The following is a 19,382-nucleotide window of genomic DNA, read 5'->3' as shown; positions in this document are numbered from 1 at the left end:
ATCAATTAATGAAGAGCTGTATGGAGTTATACGTGTTGGTTGTAATACTTTTGGGATATAGCGATATTCTATATAATGTATTCAAAAAAGTTTCTGACGGTTTATGACTATTTGTTTTCAATAGATCAATGTTAAAGTCACCACACAAAAAAAGTGTCTTCTGACTCAGATTTCCATACAGTTTTTCAATCCAATCAGTGAAAATATCAGTGAACTTGGAGTTGTGTAGATGCATCTTATCAATATATTCCTTCTTTTTTCAAAAATCAATTCAACCGTGATACACTCTAATACATCGTCAACATTTAAGGTCATACTTTCCACATTTTTTTGCGTAAAGGTTGTTCTTTACATATAAAGCAACCCCCCCTCCACTTTTGTGGTTTCTATTTTATTTGAACATTTCATATCCTTCAATATCAAAGTCATCAGGCCTATCATTCTTTATCCATGTTTTTGAGATTGCAATTTTGTCAAAAGGGGTTTTGAAATTCGAAAGAAAGTCTCTTATCTTCTCATAGTTTGCATACAGACTCTTGAAGTAGATTATCGATAATGTGTCTTTTTGATTTACAGGAATTTGGTAATTCTGATCATATTCACACCTGTTATTAATTTCACCATAGAAATTAATATCAGGGTCAACAAAATCTAACACATTTGGTATGTCTGCTTCGGGATGCATCCAGGTAAGAAGCTCATAAGTATTACAGTTCATATCATTTTCACCATTTGATTCACTGTCTGATGAGGCCAAATCCTTCAATGTAATGTCAGTCATTGTGAGTAGTTGAGGATGCATAATGCGACATACTACCTTGTCTCTTCACTGGTATTTGTCCAAATCACGTGCGTTTCTGATCCACAAAACCTTGGCCTCTTCTGGAGTGCCATTTAGTTTTATGAATACTTTACAATTTGATGTGAAGTGGATTGAATTTTCTTCTGTTTTTTCAAGATATGCGCCTGTCTGGCAATATCTAAATTCCTCTTTGTCAGGTGCTCATTCATGTACACGTCCGTTCCTTTGATTTTTTTTCCTTGCTGGAGAACATTAGTTTTTTGTTTTTTGTTTACAAATCTTACAATCACAACTTGTGGGCGGTTGTCCCTCCTCGGTAGAGGGTAACATGTTTTTATGTCCTTTGTGTTGATGTTGATGCCTTTGTTGTTTAGAAATGTCACCACTTGCTGCTCCGCCGACTGCAGATCATTCTCCGTGGGCTCGTCTAACCGTCCTCACTGCCGCCACATATGATCTCGGTTTCACCACCAATCCAGTGATTATTAGGTCGTTTATTCTGCTGTACTGTTCAAGATCATCAATATGTCGCTCCAAATCATGATTACTTTTATCCCTCTCGTCATTTTGCATTTTTAAGACTTTAATTTCCTCCATGAGGTCCATAATAGTTCTTTGCTATTTCGCTATTGTGTCCGTTAGTTCCAGCATTTTGCACAGAGATTTTTTTATCTCCTCCAATTCCTCCTCCATTGCTGAATGTGGCTTCTTAGGGCCCGGCATCTTGGGTCTCTGTCATACGCGGGTGTCTCATACAAGACAAAACAGAACTCACCGGGCACCCAGCGCCGTCCACCAGCTCCAGTTGTACGCAAATAACATCAGGCGTCCTTGCTAGACCTTTAATAAATCCTTTAAACTCCCGTCCATTTGAAATCAACAGAGCTGGGCACTTGACCTTTTTTTGCCAGTCCAGCCGCGACCCTCCACCCTTGACGTGGGTACCCTTCCGGCCACTGCGTGTGCTTACTTCCATTGCGAGCGTCGCGGTTGGTTTTGTCGTATTGTATAATTATTTGGGTCCAACAGATGGCCCGAAGTCACATTCAACAAGTTATTTATCTCCTGACTTCCCTTCATTCACGGCCTTCAAAATAAAAGCATACCAGCAAACCACTATACACATCAGGTTTGCTACGGCGTATTTTCGGGCATATTTCCGGAAGTAGAAGTGCATGAACTCCACCTTGATATGGCAGCGTCATACTTGAGTGCTGCGCGCAGCTTAATATACTCCCGGACACAAGTTATTTTGAAACAGTTAAGTTCTAAGTCGGGGGGCGTCGCTTCAAAAAGACAGCGACAACAATGGATATCGTACCTGCTACAACCATAAAGGGACCGAGATGACTTGAGTCAAGTCAAGTCAAATGTATTTATATAGCCCTTAATAACAGGAAAGTCTCAAAGGGCTTCCCATATGCACCAGATCATATACACGACATCCCCTGATCTTAACCCCCAGGAGGGAAAGGAAAAACTAAAAAAAAAAACATCTGGGGAAAAGTGAGAAACCATGAGAAGGGACTACAGATGGGGGAATTCCCCTTCCAGGATGATCAACCTGCAATGGATGCCGAGTGGGCAACATTGAACACACATTATAGTACTATACAGTGTTTGTTAAACTGATGTGAAAGTTAATCAAATGAAGTGCTGCAGGAAGATGACATCGATGAAGTGAGCAGGGGCCCAATGGTCGTCAATGTAGAAATCTCTATAACAGCGCCTCAGAGGATGCGGTCAGCCTCCAATCATGTAGCAGTCAGTTTATGTTGGATCGAAACAGCAACCTCCAAATCGGTCGTCATCACCTAATTCCAAAGCCTGGGAACAGGGGGCAGAAAAAGAATAGAAGCGGCAGTAAGGGGGCCAAAACAAACAGTTCAACTAAACGCAGAATCATACAAATAAGTCTTAAGTCGTGTTTTAAACATTCCTACTGAGGTAGTGCCTCTAATATCCGCGGGTAGGGCATTTTAAAGCATCGGTGCCTGAATAGAAAACGCTCTAGATAGCGCCTGCAAACTTCTTTTTGGCTCTCGGGATCACTAAAAGGCCGGCATTTTGTGACCGAAGGTTTCGGATCGGAACATACGGTATCACTAAATCGACGAGATTGGAAGGTGCTAAGCCGTGCAGTATTTTGTAGGTAAGTAGCAAAACCTTGAACTCGCATCTCAAGTGGACTGGGAGCCAATGCAAATTGGCTAATATCAGAGTAATATTATCAAACCTTCTCGTCCTTGTCAAGGGTCTTGCTGTGGCATTTTAGACTGTAGACTTTCAATACTAGACATGGGATGACTCTTGAGAGCAAAACGTTGCAATAATCGAGGCGAGACGTAACAAACGCGTGGATTAAAATTTCTGCATCACTATTCGTCAGAATTGGACGAATTTCAGCAATATTACAAAGATGGAAAAATGCGGTTCTAGTAATATTCTTGATGTGCATTTGAAAAGACAGAGTTGGGTCGAATATAACACCAAGATTTTTTGTTGAATCACTTTGGGTAATAGTACATTTATCAAGCCTCAGAGTGGTGTTCATAAATAGGTGCCGCTGACGAGCAGGGCCAATAATCAACATCTTGGTTTTATCGGAGTTAAAAAGCAAACAATCGAGAGACATCCATTGTTTAATCTCGGCAAGGTACGCCTCTAAATTACAGCAATTAGCCGGGTTTGTTATCTCGAGTGGCATATATAATTTCGTATCGCCAGCATAACAATGAAAACTAATGTTATATTTACGTATAATATCACCAAGCGGAAGCATGTAGATCAGGGGAGTCAAGGTCGAATGGATGGAGGGCCAAATAAAAAAATTTGCGACAAGCCAAGGGCCGGACTGATAGAATATTCATTGAATTTTTTTTAAATGTCCAGATTGGATCGCGTCCTTTGCGCCTGCTGATGATGTCACGCTTTATATTTCTGTAATCTATCTCTTTGCCTCCATGTTTGTCACCCCCCTGGCCGTTGTGTTATTATGTTTCGAGTTACTAAATGAAAAATAAAATAAAGTACAGTACTGCGACTTTTGCGAGGCAGCTCGTACGTCACTTCTGCTTATGACCCGAGAAGAAGCCGCTGCCCGTCTTGTGAAACAAGATCAATGGAACGTTTGCGTTTCTCCTGCCAAACTGGAAACAATTTTCTGCTTGACTCGGGCTGCAAGATTGTATGAACTGTATATAATATGAAGTAAAACGGAGAGGATCATATGATTGGCATGATGTCTCCAGCTGACTCTATTTCAGAGTGGCAAGGTATGGATGTGGGTGCTCCTGTCAGAGAACACAGGCCCGTATTCCACTTGACACGTCTATTTATTTTGGTCTGCAACAACACAGACAAAGATGAACCTAGCAACATCATCCAATGCATATCCATTAGTTAACAATATGCCTAAACATTACAATTCACTGTATTAAGCAATTAAACAGCCAAACAATACATACAATACACATTCACGCGTTTCATCACTAGAATAGTTAGCATTCTAGCCAAAAGAAATGAACCGTATTTTCCGGACTATAAATCGCTCCAGAGTACAAGTCGCACCAGCCATAAAATGAATAAAGTAGAAAAAAAACATATATAAGTCACACTGTAGTATAAGTCGCATTTTTTAAGAAAATGTATTTGATCAAATCCAACATCAAGAACAGACATGACATTTAAAATTTAAATGACAATCAATTTAAAATAAAAATACAATAGAGACAACAACAGGCTGAACGGTATGCTTACGTTACATTACACAATGCCCCCCCTCCACCAACCGGAAGCCAAGTTGCCTCCGTCGTGTAACACTGATAAATGTGTCCATATAAGTCAATATAATTAAATTGTGCGCTAAGTACACATTTCCACTGAGCTACGATGGTAACATTTAGCTTACATTCACTATATGTGAATTTGCGCCTCATCCAAACAGTCATTCGAATCAAAGAGCGTGACGGGACACAGTGATAGGGAGCAATGTGGCTTCAGTTAGCACTCCAATCCATTCCACAGACTCAACAACTCGCTCAATCCCCGCCTGTACACGACGACGAAGAGGCGCGCATCTGCCGCTAGCCGCTAACGGCTAACGGACTCCAAACGTCTCTCGTTAGGACCCCTGAGCTGTCCAACAATATGCCCGACATAAATCAACGTAAAGAAAGGACCCATTGGCTGCCCGAAAACATGTCTGGTGTAAAACACACAAGTTAAACAGTAAACCAATGCCTCTATAAACAAAGCACAAATGAGGAATTTACAACAGGTATGTCAGAAAGACTGGGGGAACCAAAGTTTAGTTCCGCCTTGGTGCGGAATCAATTGGTCTATACTACCCGCTTCAGCCAGTGTAAATTCTCTAAATTAATGTGGACAACACTCCAAGGTAAGATAACTTTAAACTCACCAAAACCGTCGTAGATCGATTAAATAAGTCTTTTATTTATGCCGACCATGTAGAATGTTTCCAAGTCTCCAAATGTATTTATGTATTCGGATGTAATTATGTCTTTGTTGTGGTCCGCACCGTACGTGTGTGTAAGACCACAGGCAAAGCAAGTAGATGTATTGATAGTCAAATTGCCATTTTATCATACTAGGCTCCAGCACTCCCTGCGACCCTTGTGAGGATAAGCGGTATAGACAATGGATAGATGGATGGATATTTTAATTACTTATTTAACAAAATATTATGATTTAACTGTTTAAATTATCCATGCATTTTAATTGCATTAAGGATTTATGTTTGTTTCTTTACGTGAAATATTACAGGTCTGCCCAGCTGTGCACTACAGGTTATTCTGCCCATTGTAAAGTCAATATGTAATGCAGGTTTATATGCAGACATAGAACACCCTCCTGTGGTTGTTTGTTGTATTGCTTCCTGACCTTGAAAAGGAAAGGGATACAATATAATAATGTATTAATAATTTCACACATAAGTCGCTCCGGAGTATACGTCGCACCCCCGGCCAAATATGAAAAAAAAAAAGTGACTTATAGTCCGGAAAATACGGTAGTGTTCACCAACGTGACATCAATCATGAGAACATATCAAGGCTATTATGTACAGCAGTTACCTGACACGATCCTAAATTATTAAACTCACCTTTTAACATTTACACACAACAACAAGCGTGGTGAAACACGGGAAATCCGCAACAACCGAGTTTGCTGGTACAAACAAACTACTAGCTAGCTGTGTTGAAGGAGGAAAATGAAAAGAAACCACGTCTCTCGCTATCAACACTGAGCGCTTGAGAAGTGTTCAATGCCTGCTCACAGTGTGGGACATCTCAGAACTACATCGAAACTCAATGAATTTATTATCAAATGCCAACAATAACAATACTAAAACAACGTGGGATTTCTAACATGAAGTATTCTTTAATAAAGCGTGTTTTACTCCGAATAACTTTTCACCACAATCCGATTCTGAAAGCCATGAAAAGTGACGTGAAGCCTTCAGTCGGCGCGTAGACGACCGAAGGACGATCCTTGCAAAAGTTGCGGTAATGTTTGTTATAACAACAGCTAGGGGGTGGCAAACATAGATGCAAATAAATATATGACAGAAATAGTGTAACGAATTGGGTTATCTGCGTTGTGGTTGAATGTGTGTCTTGCCAAGTTGTGTTGTTTCCGAGGTTCATGAATGCATCGAGCGGCTCGCTGGATGGGAGGGCATGCAAGCGAGAGGAGCCGAGGACGAAGAGGAGAGTGTGGCTCTTTTTTGACGGAACGGTTGTCGTACTGTTACAGCTATGCTGATGACACGCAGCTGTATATTGCCATGTCTCCTGATGACACAGGACCCATTGATACCCTTTTAAATTGCATTTTAGATATCAAGTCATGGATGGCAGATAATTTCCTACAGCTCAATCAGGACAAAACTGAGGTTTTAGTTATCGGTCCCGAAGGTCAGAGAGAGAAGCTTTTACCAAAACTACACATTTTTAATCCCTCACATTGTGTGAAGAACCTTGGCGTCATTTTTGACTCTGAGCTCAGTTTTATTCCTCATATTAAAAATGTAACCAAGATTGGTTGTTATCACCTTAAGAATATCGCCAGAGTCCGCCCGTTTCTCTCTCAGGCTAACACGGAAGTGCTGATGCATGCCTTCATTTCCTGTCGTTTAGATTACTGTAATGCCCTGCTCTCTGGCCTCCCGAAAAAGAGCATTTCACCACTGCAACTACTGCAGAATTCAGCCGCTCGGGTGCTGACGAGAACCAGAGGGCGGGAGCACATTACGCCAGTTTTGAAATTGCTGCATTGGCTCCCTGTGTGTTTCAGGATCGATTTTAAAGTACTTTTATTAGTTTATAAATGTGTTAATGGTCTTGGGCCATCTTATTTATCTGATTTGCTTTTATCATACCAGCCCTCGCGGATCCTGAGGTCCTCTGGCGCCAGCCTTTTATTTATTCCAAGGGTGAGGACCAAAATGCATGGCGAGGCTGCATTCAGCCGTTTTGGTCCTCACCTTTGGAATAGCCTGCCAGAGGACGTCAGGTCTGCAGAGACTGTTGATATTTTTAAGAGGAAGCTCAAGACACACCTTTTTAGTTTGGCTTTCAACAACTTTTAAATAATTTATCTTTTCTTTTGATTGAAGATAATTCTATGTTTTGCTTTGAATGTTTTAAAGCACTTTGAGTTGCATTTTTATGTATGAAAAGTGCTATATAAATAAAATGTGATTGATTGATTGATTGATACTGTATTGGCGTCGGCTGCGGCCCACAGTAGCCGGTTGACTAATAAAAACGTGATAATTAAACTACGTCTGTGTTCTTGGAAGACGCTGGAATATATTATAAAGCGTGATGTCATTGGCCGGTGCAAAGGACCCGATCACATCTGCTACTCACACCGGCTTGCTGCGGGCCGGATCTAATAATAAATCAATATCATCGCAGGGGCCGTAGAAAACCTTCTACAGGCCACATCCGGCCCGCGGGCCTTGACCTTGACATGTGTGATGTAGATGCTAAACAATAGGGGTCCTTGTACGGATCCCTGTGGGACTCCACATGTAACTTTACAAAACTCAGAAGTCGCATTGCCATGAATTACACGGTGCGTCCTTTCTGAGAGGTAAGAATTAAACCAAGAAAGTGCTGAGCCTGAGATACCAACACATCCTTCAAGGCGTTCTAATAGTATGTTATGATAGACGGTGTCAAAAGCAGCACTAAGGTCGAGTAAGAATAGTATTGATGAGGTGTCGGAGTCCATAGCTAAGAGAAGATCATTAGTCACTTTAGCAAGAGCCGCCTCAGTAGAGTGATGGGCTTTAAATCCTGACTGAAGAATTTCAAATCGATTATTAGCGGCCATATAGTCACTAAGCTGTTGCGCTACAACTTTTTCGAGAATTTTCGCAATAAATGGGAGATTTGAAACCGGTCTATAATTACTGAGGTTCTCTGGATCAAGATTTGGCCCCTTAAGCAGAGGTCGATTTAAATTTGCATCTGGACCTTTGCAATTCAGTCCTAGTTCATTGGCAGCTGCCACAAAGTGTGTGCCACAGTCAGAGCGTAGCTGCCTAACAGGTCCTCTTATTGCAAAGAACCGTCTCAATACATTAATACAGCTGGATGTATCCAATGAGTCTATGATCTCAATGTGCACAGCCCTTGAACTTATGCAGCAAAAGAGCATAGCCCATCGTTTGCTTTGGGCTTAGCCACCTCTCGTGTGCCTGGAGACAACTGGCCAGGGATCAAACACATCTCCTCCAACATATGTGAATGGCGGAGAAATGTGCAGGCGTTCAGGGGGCAAGTCTGCCATGAGCTGTCCTTCTGCTTTGCGACGCAACTGGCGACATAGAACACACTTATGTACAACTGAAGAAATGAGCTCTTTCCCGCCAATTATCCAATAGCCTGCTGACCTCAGGGCTCCCTCATTAAAATGGCGACCTTGATGTTTTACGTTTTCATGGTGTTGTCTCACCAAAAGTAAAGAAACATGACTGTTCTTCGACAGGATGATGGTTCTTTTCTGTCATGTTTATGTTTGCATGTGTTATCCTACCACCAACACGAATCAAACCCTCCTTTAGGATTGGGTTAAGCTTTTGAAGAGCACTGTTTTTGGGCACAGACTGTGAGCGTGCGAGAACGGCAATGTCACTTGAGAAAAGGTCTTCCTGAGCTGCTTTAATGATAACTAACATAGCTTCAGACAACTCTTCAGGGGTACGTGGGATTTTGCAGTGGCCCATCCTTTGCAGCCGCTGGGCGTTTTTTTCTTGTATGACTTGACTATGTGCATCACTGTTGTAATTGCTCGAGTCGATGAGCGCATTGTTGAGAAACGTAGGAATCGTGTGGCATTGAGACTTTTTCCTTCAAGTACAGAGAACTTACTCAGGGTTTTGTGGACTGGTGCCAGCAGAACCGCCTCCTGATCAATGCGGGGAAATCCAAAGAAATGGTGGTGGATTTCGGTAGGCGCCAGCACTCTTCGCCTGCACCAGTGAATATCCGGGGAACAGATGTTGAGAGAGTCTCAACTTACAAGTACCTGGGTGTTCATCTGAACAATAAACTGGACTGGTGCGACAACACAGACGCCCTCTATAGGAAGAGTCAGAGCAGACTCTTCCTACTCAGGAGACTGAGGTCTTTTGGGGTTCAGGGGACACTCCTCAGGAACTTTTTTGACTCGATGGTTGCATCGGTCATCTTCCAGGGAGTGGTCACCTGGGCAGGCGGCGTCTCGGCCCGGGACAAGAAGCGGCTGGACAAACTGGTCAGGAGGGCCGGCTCTGTCCTGGGCTGCTCCCTGGACTCTGTGGACTCGGTGGGGGACAGGAGGATGTTGGCCAAATTGTCATCAATGCTGGACAACCCGGACCACCCCCTCCAGGGCACCCTAACAGCACTCCACAGCTCCTTCAGTGACAGACTGTTACACCCTCGCTGTGCAAAGGAGAGATTCCGCCGTTCCTTCTTGCCTGCTGCTGTCAGACTCTTTAACAAGAACATTGTGTAGTCTCTACAAACTGGCGGACATTAGTGCAATTGTGCAGTCCTGCACCTGAGCTCATATCGTGCAATACCCAATATTCCCCACTACTGTAATACCGTGCAATACTCAACATTCCCCACTACTGTTAGTCTCGTTTTATTTTTATCCAATGCTGTCCCTTACATTTCACTACAGCACTGCAGCACTGTCACTTACTTAGAGTATTTTTTCCTCTGTACTATGTACAGGCCGAAATGAGTGTTCCTCATACTTTTCATGTAGATGTAGGTTGGTGTGTATATACATGTGTATATACACATGTTACTGCGTATATTTACATAGGTTTGATCCCAAATGTTTGCCGGATCAATAAAGGCATTCTTATCTTCTTATCTTATCTTCTTATCTTAATTTGCGTGTGATAACTGGTTACTTCAGAACGTATTTCTGTGTCAGTTTCAGGATTCACAAGTTCATATTTTTCTTTCATATGATCATGACAAAGGCTTGGCTTGTACAAAAAGCTGGCCCAATGAACCATGTTGTCTGCATGAGTTCAGATGCGCGAGCTGACCTGGATGCATGGTCCGCTGGGTTATCATCTGTGTTGACGTAGAACCACTGGTCCGGTGTTGTTGACTGATGAATGCGACGAACTCTGTTGTGAACATAGACGTGGAAACGCTCGGTATGATTATTGATATATCCCAGCACAACTTTATTGTCACAGTAGAACTTAACCGAGTCCAGATTTAAATCTAGTTCGTCTTGAATGAGGTCAGCGACCTCTACTGCCAGCACTGCACCACACAATTCCAATCGAGGGATAGTGGGCTGGGAGGGCGGAGCCAGTTTAGCTTTCCCAAGAACAAATCCCACATCCACTTTTCCTTCAGTTTGAATGGTCCTGGTACGCCACAACTCCAATAGCCTTGGTGGATGCATCAGAAAACACACACAACTCACTGTGTTTGGCTTTCGTGAGTGTGTTGGGGGTATATGCACGTGGAATGTTCAGTTTGCGTAGAGACTCTCTCCAGGCCTCCCATTCTTTGAGTTTTGCTTCAGGTAAAGGATCATCCCAATCACACTTTTCTACACAGAAGTCTCTCAACAGACGTTTACCTTCGATGGTGACAGGTGGGGTTGGGCTAAAGCAGCGTTTGATGTAGGGATTTTGGAGCGGTCGTTTAGTATTTCGTTGCACTCAATCAGTGGTGGAAGCGTAAGTACAATTTTTCCATCAAGAGATTCAATCTGGAAACCTTCAGCTTTGCGTCCGAATGTCTCGACGGGCCCAGCACAAGTTCTAAGCTTATAGGGAAAATACTGGCTCTTAGAAAAAGTTAGAAAAAGTCTGAACGCACCAGTGGGCGATTACTTTGGTCATCTAAAATTGCATACATGTTGGCTGCTTTTTCGCGCTGACCTTGGTAGTACATTCGGACCAGACTTATAGCAAGATCTGCCCGTTTGCCCCGGGCTGCACACTAGGGTGCATTATGAGCTTACTGCTATGTCAGTGGCAGGTTGTTCCTCCTCCCCGCCAATGTTTGCTGGGGAAGTAGGCCTAGTGGAGATAGTGACTTGAGTTGGGCTGAAGTGCATTGCAGTGTCGTGTCTTTCGCTGTCACACTCTGTACACTTAACAAGGGCTTTGCAGTCTTTTGCTAAATGGCCACTCGAGGTGCAACATTTAAAACAGAAGCCATTTTCTTTTAGGATAGTTCTTCTCTCCTCAATGCTTTTTGCTCTGAATGCTCTACATTTCTTTAAAGGATGTGCTTTGTTATGAATAGGACAATTTTTTTCTTGTCCATCAATTTCCTTTGCTGGTGGGTTTGTATGTGAGTTTGCTGGCGTCGCAATGTCCGTTTTGAGAACAGATATTTTATTTCCATGATTTCGTGTGAGCGGCACGGTGGTCAACTGGTTAGCACGTCCGCCTCACAGTCTAGAGGTCGTGGGTTCGATCCTGGCTCCGGCCTACCTGTGTGGAGTTTGCATGTTCTCCCCGTGCCTGCGTGGGTTTCCTCCTACATTCCAAAAACATGCATGGTAGGTTGATTGGACACTCTAAATTGCCCCTAGGTGTGATTGTGAGTGGGGATGTTTGTTTGTCTCTGTGTGCCCTGCAAATGGCTGGCAACCAATTCGGGGTATCCCCCGCCTACTGCCCGAAGACAGCTGGGATAGGCTCCAGCACGCCCGCAACCGTTGTGAGGATAAGCAGTGTAGATAATGGATGGATGGATGGATTTCGTGTGAGCTACTCGTGTGTTCTCTCAGTGGTGCGTGTAATTATGAAACTTGGGTAATTTCGCCTACGTGCTTCGTCACAGATGAAGCTGGTGAAAAAATCAAACGGAGGAAAGACTCCTTTGTTTTCTTCCTTGAGCTTTGAGCTTTGAACTGACAGCCAATTGTCTTGCAGACCAAAAGACATACGTTTTTCTACTATAGGCCCAACGCCTCTGGCAGTTTCTAGGTACGACAAGCCTGTCAAGTACCCTTCTTCCTTAGCACTTTCAAGCTCCATTAGTAAATCACCCAAGTCTCTTAACTTTGTGTAATCCTTTGTGGATATTTTAGGGAAATCATTGAGTCTTTTAAATAGCGACCTCTCCATCACTGCAGGTGCTGCATAACAATCCTGTAGGCGTCCCCAGGCTTTTTCCAAAGCTGTACTGGGATAACTAGCATGTATTCTCTGACCATGCCACTTAACCAGTAAATCCAACATTTCAGTTGCAGTTAGTCCAATGTTTAAAGTAGCATTGTCAAATGATGATCGACATGTTCTATAACTTTCAGGCTTGTCATCAAATTGATAGAGACTTTTACTAACCAAATCGCGGCGAGCCAAATACTGAGCAAGGTGTTCTGTATCATGTGCTACACTGTTCTACACTGTTCGGTGTGGCGGCTCCAGGAGGGATAAATGTTTTTGCTGCAGCATTTAAGTATTTTTGCGATGGGGCGTGTCATGTGACAAAACTCTCATCGTGCAATGCTTGACTAGGAGCTGTCATGTTTGCTGCTTCTTGATCCTGACTTCGCTGTGACTTAAGCTCCACTTGTGTTTGCACATATTCCTGAGTTCTTTTTGCAATGTCCTGCGGTAAGTGCCCATGCGTGATGGAGTCCGGATTTCCTGCTTGCAGTTCCTCAGCAGCTTCCAAAGCTTCGGCTTGGACAACGCCTGCAGCTGCCTCCCTCTGTAGCGCTAGGGCATCAAGCTTAGCTTCTAACTTGGCTTTTCCTAATTCTAGCTCTGCACTTTCTACTTTAAGATTTGCTTTCACTTCAGCGAATGAGGCTCGTGCCTTGGCTGCTTCTGCTCGTGCTCTAATTGCTGCACTGGAAGTTGAAGAGCGAGAGGTATTTCCATTTTCTTTTTGTTTTGCGTTCACTTGTAGAACTCCAGATGATCTCGCTTTTTCACTGTACTGTCCTCACTAAGACGTGTGTGAGCTTAGTCAAAGCTAGACCGCGAGCTAAACTCTGAAGTGATGATGCAAGACGTCCTTTGGTTCATTTTCGAACTTTTAATGGGTAATCTTGACACCATTGGCAGAGTGAAACTAAAAATAAAGACAACATAGAATTGTCAGCCACGTCTATCAAGCTCACACGTATTCAAAGCAAATACAAAACAGAGACTTAAATTAGCTGATAATTTAACATCAAATACGTCTTCAAAGTCATTTTTCATTTACACAAGCAGCATAAGACGTGTTACATAAAAGCGTTGCCTCTGTAGGAGTCAAACAAGCTTTTCATGGAGCACATGCATTCGATATGTTCTTTCTTTTTTCCTATCCTCAAGTGTGCATCTCCCTCCACTCGCTCATCATTGCGCCAGCCACTAACAATTCCTGCTTACGTTACTTCCGCAAAAATAAAGTCATACTTTTCAAAATAAGAGTGATCATGAACAAATGAAACACAACTCGCCAGAAAGGCAGAACAGTAGCGTAACGGCGAACTTGACTTCTGTTTTCGACATATTCTGCAGTTTTAACGCTGGCTACCAACACAACTCTGTCTCAAAATCATTTTCAGTCGCTAATTTATGACACGAACAAAGCACTGGTTAATTACGCTGTCATTGTATGTTAAGGCAGAAGTCTCCGGCGTGCGTGGCTAGCCGCTGTTATCATTAGCTGGTAGTTAATGTGCCGTGCATGTTTTAAGAAAGGTGCCTTAAATTGCACTTCAAGTCTTTTTCATTACGAAAAAAATAAATAAAACTTTGTCTTCATTTGATTTATAACACATTTGCCTAATAATTGTAAGAAAACATTAAGCGCAAAATGTCTGGCAGGGTACCCTGAAATCTCACTGTACCACTTACAAAATTGCGTCAAATTTTGTTCTTAAATCCTAAACGGCCATATTAGGTTAGATATTAAATAAATAGAAAAAGTTACATTTCGTTTTTTAAATTATTTTTATTTATTAGTTTTTTGCTCATACAAAAAACGATCCGATCCGTGACTCAAAGTCCATGACCGATCCGAACCGTGACTTATGTGATCCGTGGTACTCATGCGAGTACCGCATGAAAAAAATTATGTGCATATGGGTATGTGTGTGTATATAAGTACGTCTTGGTGAACCACTGTCTTAATTTTGTATTGCTACTTTTTTCCTCTGTATTTGTAATGATGTATTTATTCTAATAAAGTTTTGTAAGAATCGGAAAAGACTGAGCTAAAACATCAGAGATTACCACTTTACTCGAAACGATCGAGATGACGGGAGCGCGCAGACACTCCTGTTAAACTTTAAAACTTCCTTAAAGCGGAAGTCAACTCAAACATACTTTTTTCAATAATGATCTATGAAGGCCCACTAGTTGAACCAAGTCTGAAAAATGTGTTTGTGGAATAAGAGTTGAACCACCCATTTTTAGCCTTTTCTGGGGGCGGCCATTTTGTCACTTTTGTCAACTGAAAATGACATCACAGTGTCTCAGATAACGACCAATCACAGCTCACCTGTATTTCGAAGCTGGACCATGATTGGTTGTTATCTGAGCCCTGAGACACTGTGTTGTCATTTTCAGTCGACAGAAGTGACAAAATGGCCGCCCCCTGAGATAGCTAAAAGCGGGTGGATTTTGCTGCTTCACTCATATTCCACAAACGCAATATTAATCAGAAAGCCTTCTCTCAACTATTAGTGGGCACACAGAACATATTCTAGAAAAAAAATGTTTGGGTTGACTTCACCTTTAAGACTTTCAGTTTTTAGTCTGAGACTGTTAAAATCGTTAGGAGTAAATCCAGCTTTAGACGACTGTAATGACGTTTGGCCCTTCCTTAAATGGCCGCCCGTGGCAGAATGTAACCATTTTCGTCTTGAGAGAGGGGGGAGGGGGTTCAGAGCAGGGGCGTTAACGGGGAAGGCGGGGGGTGGGGCATAGGTGGGCAGTGCCCACCCACGGACACGCTCTGCCCACCCAAAGAAATCTGGATGTAGTTCTGATGTAGTTCTAAATATTTTTCCTAATTTTTTTCCACTTGTATGTCCATACTGTTCAGTTATGGATGTCTTCTAAGTCAAATAAAACCAAATCAACTTTTATTTGTTTAGCCCAAATCACAACAAGTTATCTCAATTAAGGAGAAAACAAAATACGTTTTAAGGTGCAGTAGCTATATGCTGGATTTCGACCTACTTGAGCACTTTATTGCCCCCCCCCCCAGGTAAGACTAATGCCCACCCACACCTGGCATCCTGGTAACACCACTGGGTCTGAGTGTGGAAGTCCTAAACTGGTTATTTAAACATTTATGCGCACTATGGAGACAATAAAAGGAAATGTTTAGTAGGATATATAATTTTGATTCATTGGGGTGCAAACTTTATGTTTCCTGCCACGTCAGAGTTTGGACGTGGATGGTATCGATTGCACTTCTGCACTTTCGCCTTCGAATCTACCTCACCTGCGCGTTGCGTTTTTACTCTTTTTAATTTTTGGAGACTATTTTTATCTTATTTTTTATTGATTTAAATTTTTGTTAATCTCTGGGTCGCTTGATCTCGCGGACTAGCATACAGCTAGCGTGAGACGGAAACGGGCTAGCTCGGGGCTAGCTTGGAGCTAGTGTATTAAAATGCCTTCAGACGACAGCGACGAACACAATGGCCTGCTGGAGAAGGCAAATAAGACAATCTCTGACCTAAGAAGGGATATTCGTCGTCTCTCAGAGGAGCTCCATGAGAAGGAATCGGTCATCTCTTGCTTCGCGACCCGTTTCCCCGAACTCTCCGCGGTGGTCATGAGAAGGCGCGCTCGTGAAATCCTGTCGGCGACAATGACGGCTGAGGCGGCTGGCCTCTCGGACACGGCGAAGTGGGATCCAATTGCCTGCCCGGGGCCATCCTGCTCGACACCGTTGCAGAGTGACACCTGGGTCAAGGTGGTGTCCCGCGGCCGGAGGGCCGGGGAGCAACCCCACCGCCCCCAACTGGTCCTGGGGAATCGGTTCGCCGCCCTGGCGAGTGAGTCTCCTGTTCCCATCACTGCACTACAGCAGTCGGAGACACCGACTGCTGCGTCCGACGCTGGGGCTGTGCTCCCAGGGGCTCCCTCGGATTCCCCGCCACCCACGGCGACGACCTCGGCCGGGAACCCCATGTTGGGCGGGTCCGCCGGTGACACGGCCGTCCACTCACGCGTCGGGCTGCTCCGGGACGCGGTGTCCCGGTACAAGGGTGGTCGTCATCACCAGCATCATCGGCGACACTCATCGGTGTCATCCACCGTCTTCACTCGGCCTCGGCGGAGCCATCCTGGACAGTGGGGTCGTGAATCTTCCGCCGGTGGTGAGTCCCTTGGCGTTCCCTCCTCACGTCACCCACCGACCACCGTTATAATTGGCGACAGCACCATTAGACGTACTCACTATCCCGGCTGCGTCACCCGCTGTTTTCCCGGAGCGAAAGTCATGGACATAGTTAACATCCTGCCGGGTGTTCTTGACTCTCTGCCATCATCCATTACCCGGCTCATCGTTCACGTTGGGACAAACGAGACAATACGCCGACAGTCTGAGCAGACGAAGAGAGACTTTCACGCCCTCTTTGCCTTGTTAAGAACCTGCGGTCTCTCGGTCTGGGTGAGTGGCATTTTGCCGGCATTGTCTCGCGGAGCCGAGCGCTTCAGCCGCCTTTTAAGCTTGAACACGTGGCTCCTACGCACTTGTGGCCACTTTGACTTTGCTTTTATTGACAACTTTAACCTATTCTGGAATCGCCCGTCTTTTTACCAGCCGGATGGTGTTCATCCGAACTCTCTTGGTAGCAAGATTTTAGCCGCTAACATCCACCATGTCGTAACCAATTCCACTCCCAGCTGACTCTTGTTTACCAATCATATTTCTTCTTCTACTCATAAACGCTGCAATGACAATGTCACTACCATCACTTACAGGCCAATACCAGCTGCTCACAGTACCACCACCCTCACTAGCTCCCCCTGCAGGCCCTCATTATCATTACCACTATCGGACAATTTTCCCATTGAAACCATCACCGGCAGACGCTTCCCTTGCACACACAAACAACGTGGTTTTAACAGTGGTAATCTAGTATATGTTAATACTGCTCATTCGTACCACCATGAGCGCACGTCCAGCACAATAATTAATCTGGCCGTGCTGAACGTGCGCTCCCTTTTAAACAAAACTTTTATCATAAACGACCTGATTTTAGACAATAATTTACATGGTATACTTTTGTCTGAGACATGGCTTGGTACAGATGCTCCAGTTGCTCTCAACGAGGCTTGCCCACCGAATTTTAACTTTTTATTTTCTACAAGGGATGGCAAAAGAGGAGGCGGGACTGCATCAATTTTTATTAATACTCTTTTATCAAAGGAGATCATTTTTAGCAGCTATTTATCGTTTGAACACCATGCCTTTGTTTTTAGCAGTCCCCCTATTCTCTGCATTACCGTCTATAGACCTCCCCATCATTCCACTTCTTTTATTACAGAATTTTCAGAATTCTTATCCATTTTATATTCCAGTTATAACAGGATATTAATAACTGGCGATTTTAATATACACATGGACAACATCTCGGACCCACTATCCAGAGATTTTTCAAACCTTTTAAACTGCTTGGATTTTAAACAGCACGTCTTGCAGCCAACTCACAACAGAGGACACACCCTGGATTTGGTTATAACCTATGGCTTGTCTGCTGGTGTGTCCTCTGTTGTTGACTTGGCAGTGTCAGACCACTACTGTGTCTATTTTAACATCGCCAGTTTTAACCATCTAGCAGTCCCGGTCAGAACAGTGAAGAAACGCTACCTATCTTCTGAGGTGGCAGCAAATTTTATCGAGATCTTAAAAAACACTCCTGCTGACATTTTACCTGCACCCTGTGATCTTATTGTTGACAATTTTAACCTACATCTTAAATCATCATTAGATTCAGTAGCTCCACTTTTAATTAAAACAACAAAAACAAAGACTGTACCCCCGTGGAGAAACAATGCTATCAAAATATCAAAGAGAAAATGCAGGAGTGCAGAGAGGAGGTGGAGAAAAAGTAAACTTACAGTACACTATGAAATTTTATGCGAACAACTGAAATCTTACAATAAAACAGTAAAACTGGCAAGATCTTCCTATTTCTCAAACCTCATTACAGTCAATAAAAACAACCCCAGGGTTCTCTTCTCCACCTTTGAACTTTTAACTAGTTCTGATTTTAATAAGTCCCCACAGAGACCAACAGATGCTCTCTGTGAGGACTTTGCAGACCACTTCAGAAGTAAAATCGATGACATAAGATCCAGTCTTTTAGCCCGTCAAAACACAAGTTTTAATAAACCCGGACAATCATATTTACACTGGAAAGTTTTGCCCTGGTTGATGCAAGGACACTTGTTCGAGTTTTCTCCCAGGTAAACCCAACAACCTGCCTTTTGGATCCAATTCCCACATTTCTTTTTAAGACATTTTATGGATTTTTTGAAGAACAAATTTTAAATATAGTCAATTGCTCTCTTCAGACAGGCGTCTTCCCCGCTGCCTTTAAAACGGCGGTGGTGAAGCCCCTTCTGAAGAAGAGCGGTTCTGACCCGAGCGTTTTTAATAACTACAGACCCGTATCCAACTTACCGTTTTTAAGTAAGATTTTAGAAAAACTGGTTTTCATCCAGTTGAATCATTTTTTAAATACAAATAATATTTTGGAGAAATATCAATCTGGTTTTAGGATGAACCACAGTACGGAGACTGCTCTTTTAAGGATCTTAAATGATATTAGGTGCACTGCAGACGTGAGAAAACTCACAGTCTTGGTGCTACTGGATCTAAGCGCTGCTTTTGATACAGTAGATCACCAAATTTTATTAAATAGACTTAAAAATCTAGTGGGCATCTCTGGTACTGTTTTTGACTGGTTTTATTCCTATCTCACAGACCGATATTTCTTTGTAAGTATGGATACTTGTTCCTCTAAAACTCATGAAATTAAATGTGGGGTTCCTCAAGGTTCGATTTTAGGCCCCTTACTTTTTAATCTTTATATGCTTCCCCTCGGG

General features: G+C 43.2%; 1 protein-coding gene across 4 annotated transcripts in view; it reads right to left on the bottom strand.

Annotated features, from left to right (window-relative positions):
- gja10a (gap junction protein alpha 10 a) overlaps positions 1–19,382 on the bottom strand; it is a 150,212-nt gene that overhangs the window by 25,644 nt on the left and 105,186 nt on the right. Inside the window, exons 5-7 of one of the 4 annotated variants that reach the window (XM_086049775.1) lie at positions 10,383–10,466; positions 9,205–9,305; positions 1,807–2,629 (exon numbers count right to left, since the gene is read on the bottom strand). The gene's annotated coding sequence lies outside the window, so the exon portion shown is untranslated. Of the gene's footprint in view, positions 1–1,806; positions 2,630–9,204; positions 9,306–10,357; positions 10,467–19,382 lie in introns of those variants that run through there. The other 3 variants (XM_086049776.1, XM_086049777.1, XM_086049778.1) reach the window with 3 other exon arrangements.

This window comes from Filicampus tigris, chromosome 13 (assembly GCF_054856515.1).
Source record: "Filicampus tigris isolate MCC_2025a chromosome 13, RoL_Ftig_1.0, whole genome shotgun sequence".
Taxonomy (NCBI): domain Eukaryota; kingdom Metazoa; phylum Chordata; class Actinopteri; order Syngnathiformes; family Syngnathidae; genus Filicampus; species Filicampus tigris.
Note: the sequence above shows the minus strand (reverse complement) of the source record. Positions and strands in the feature narration are given on the sequence as shown.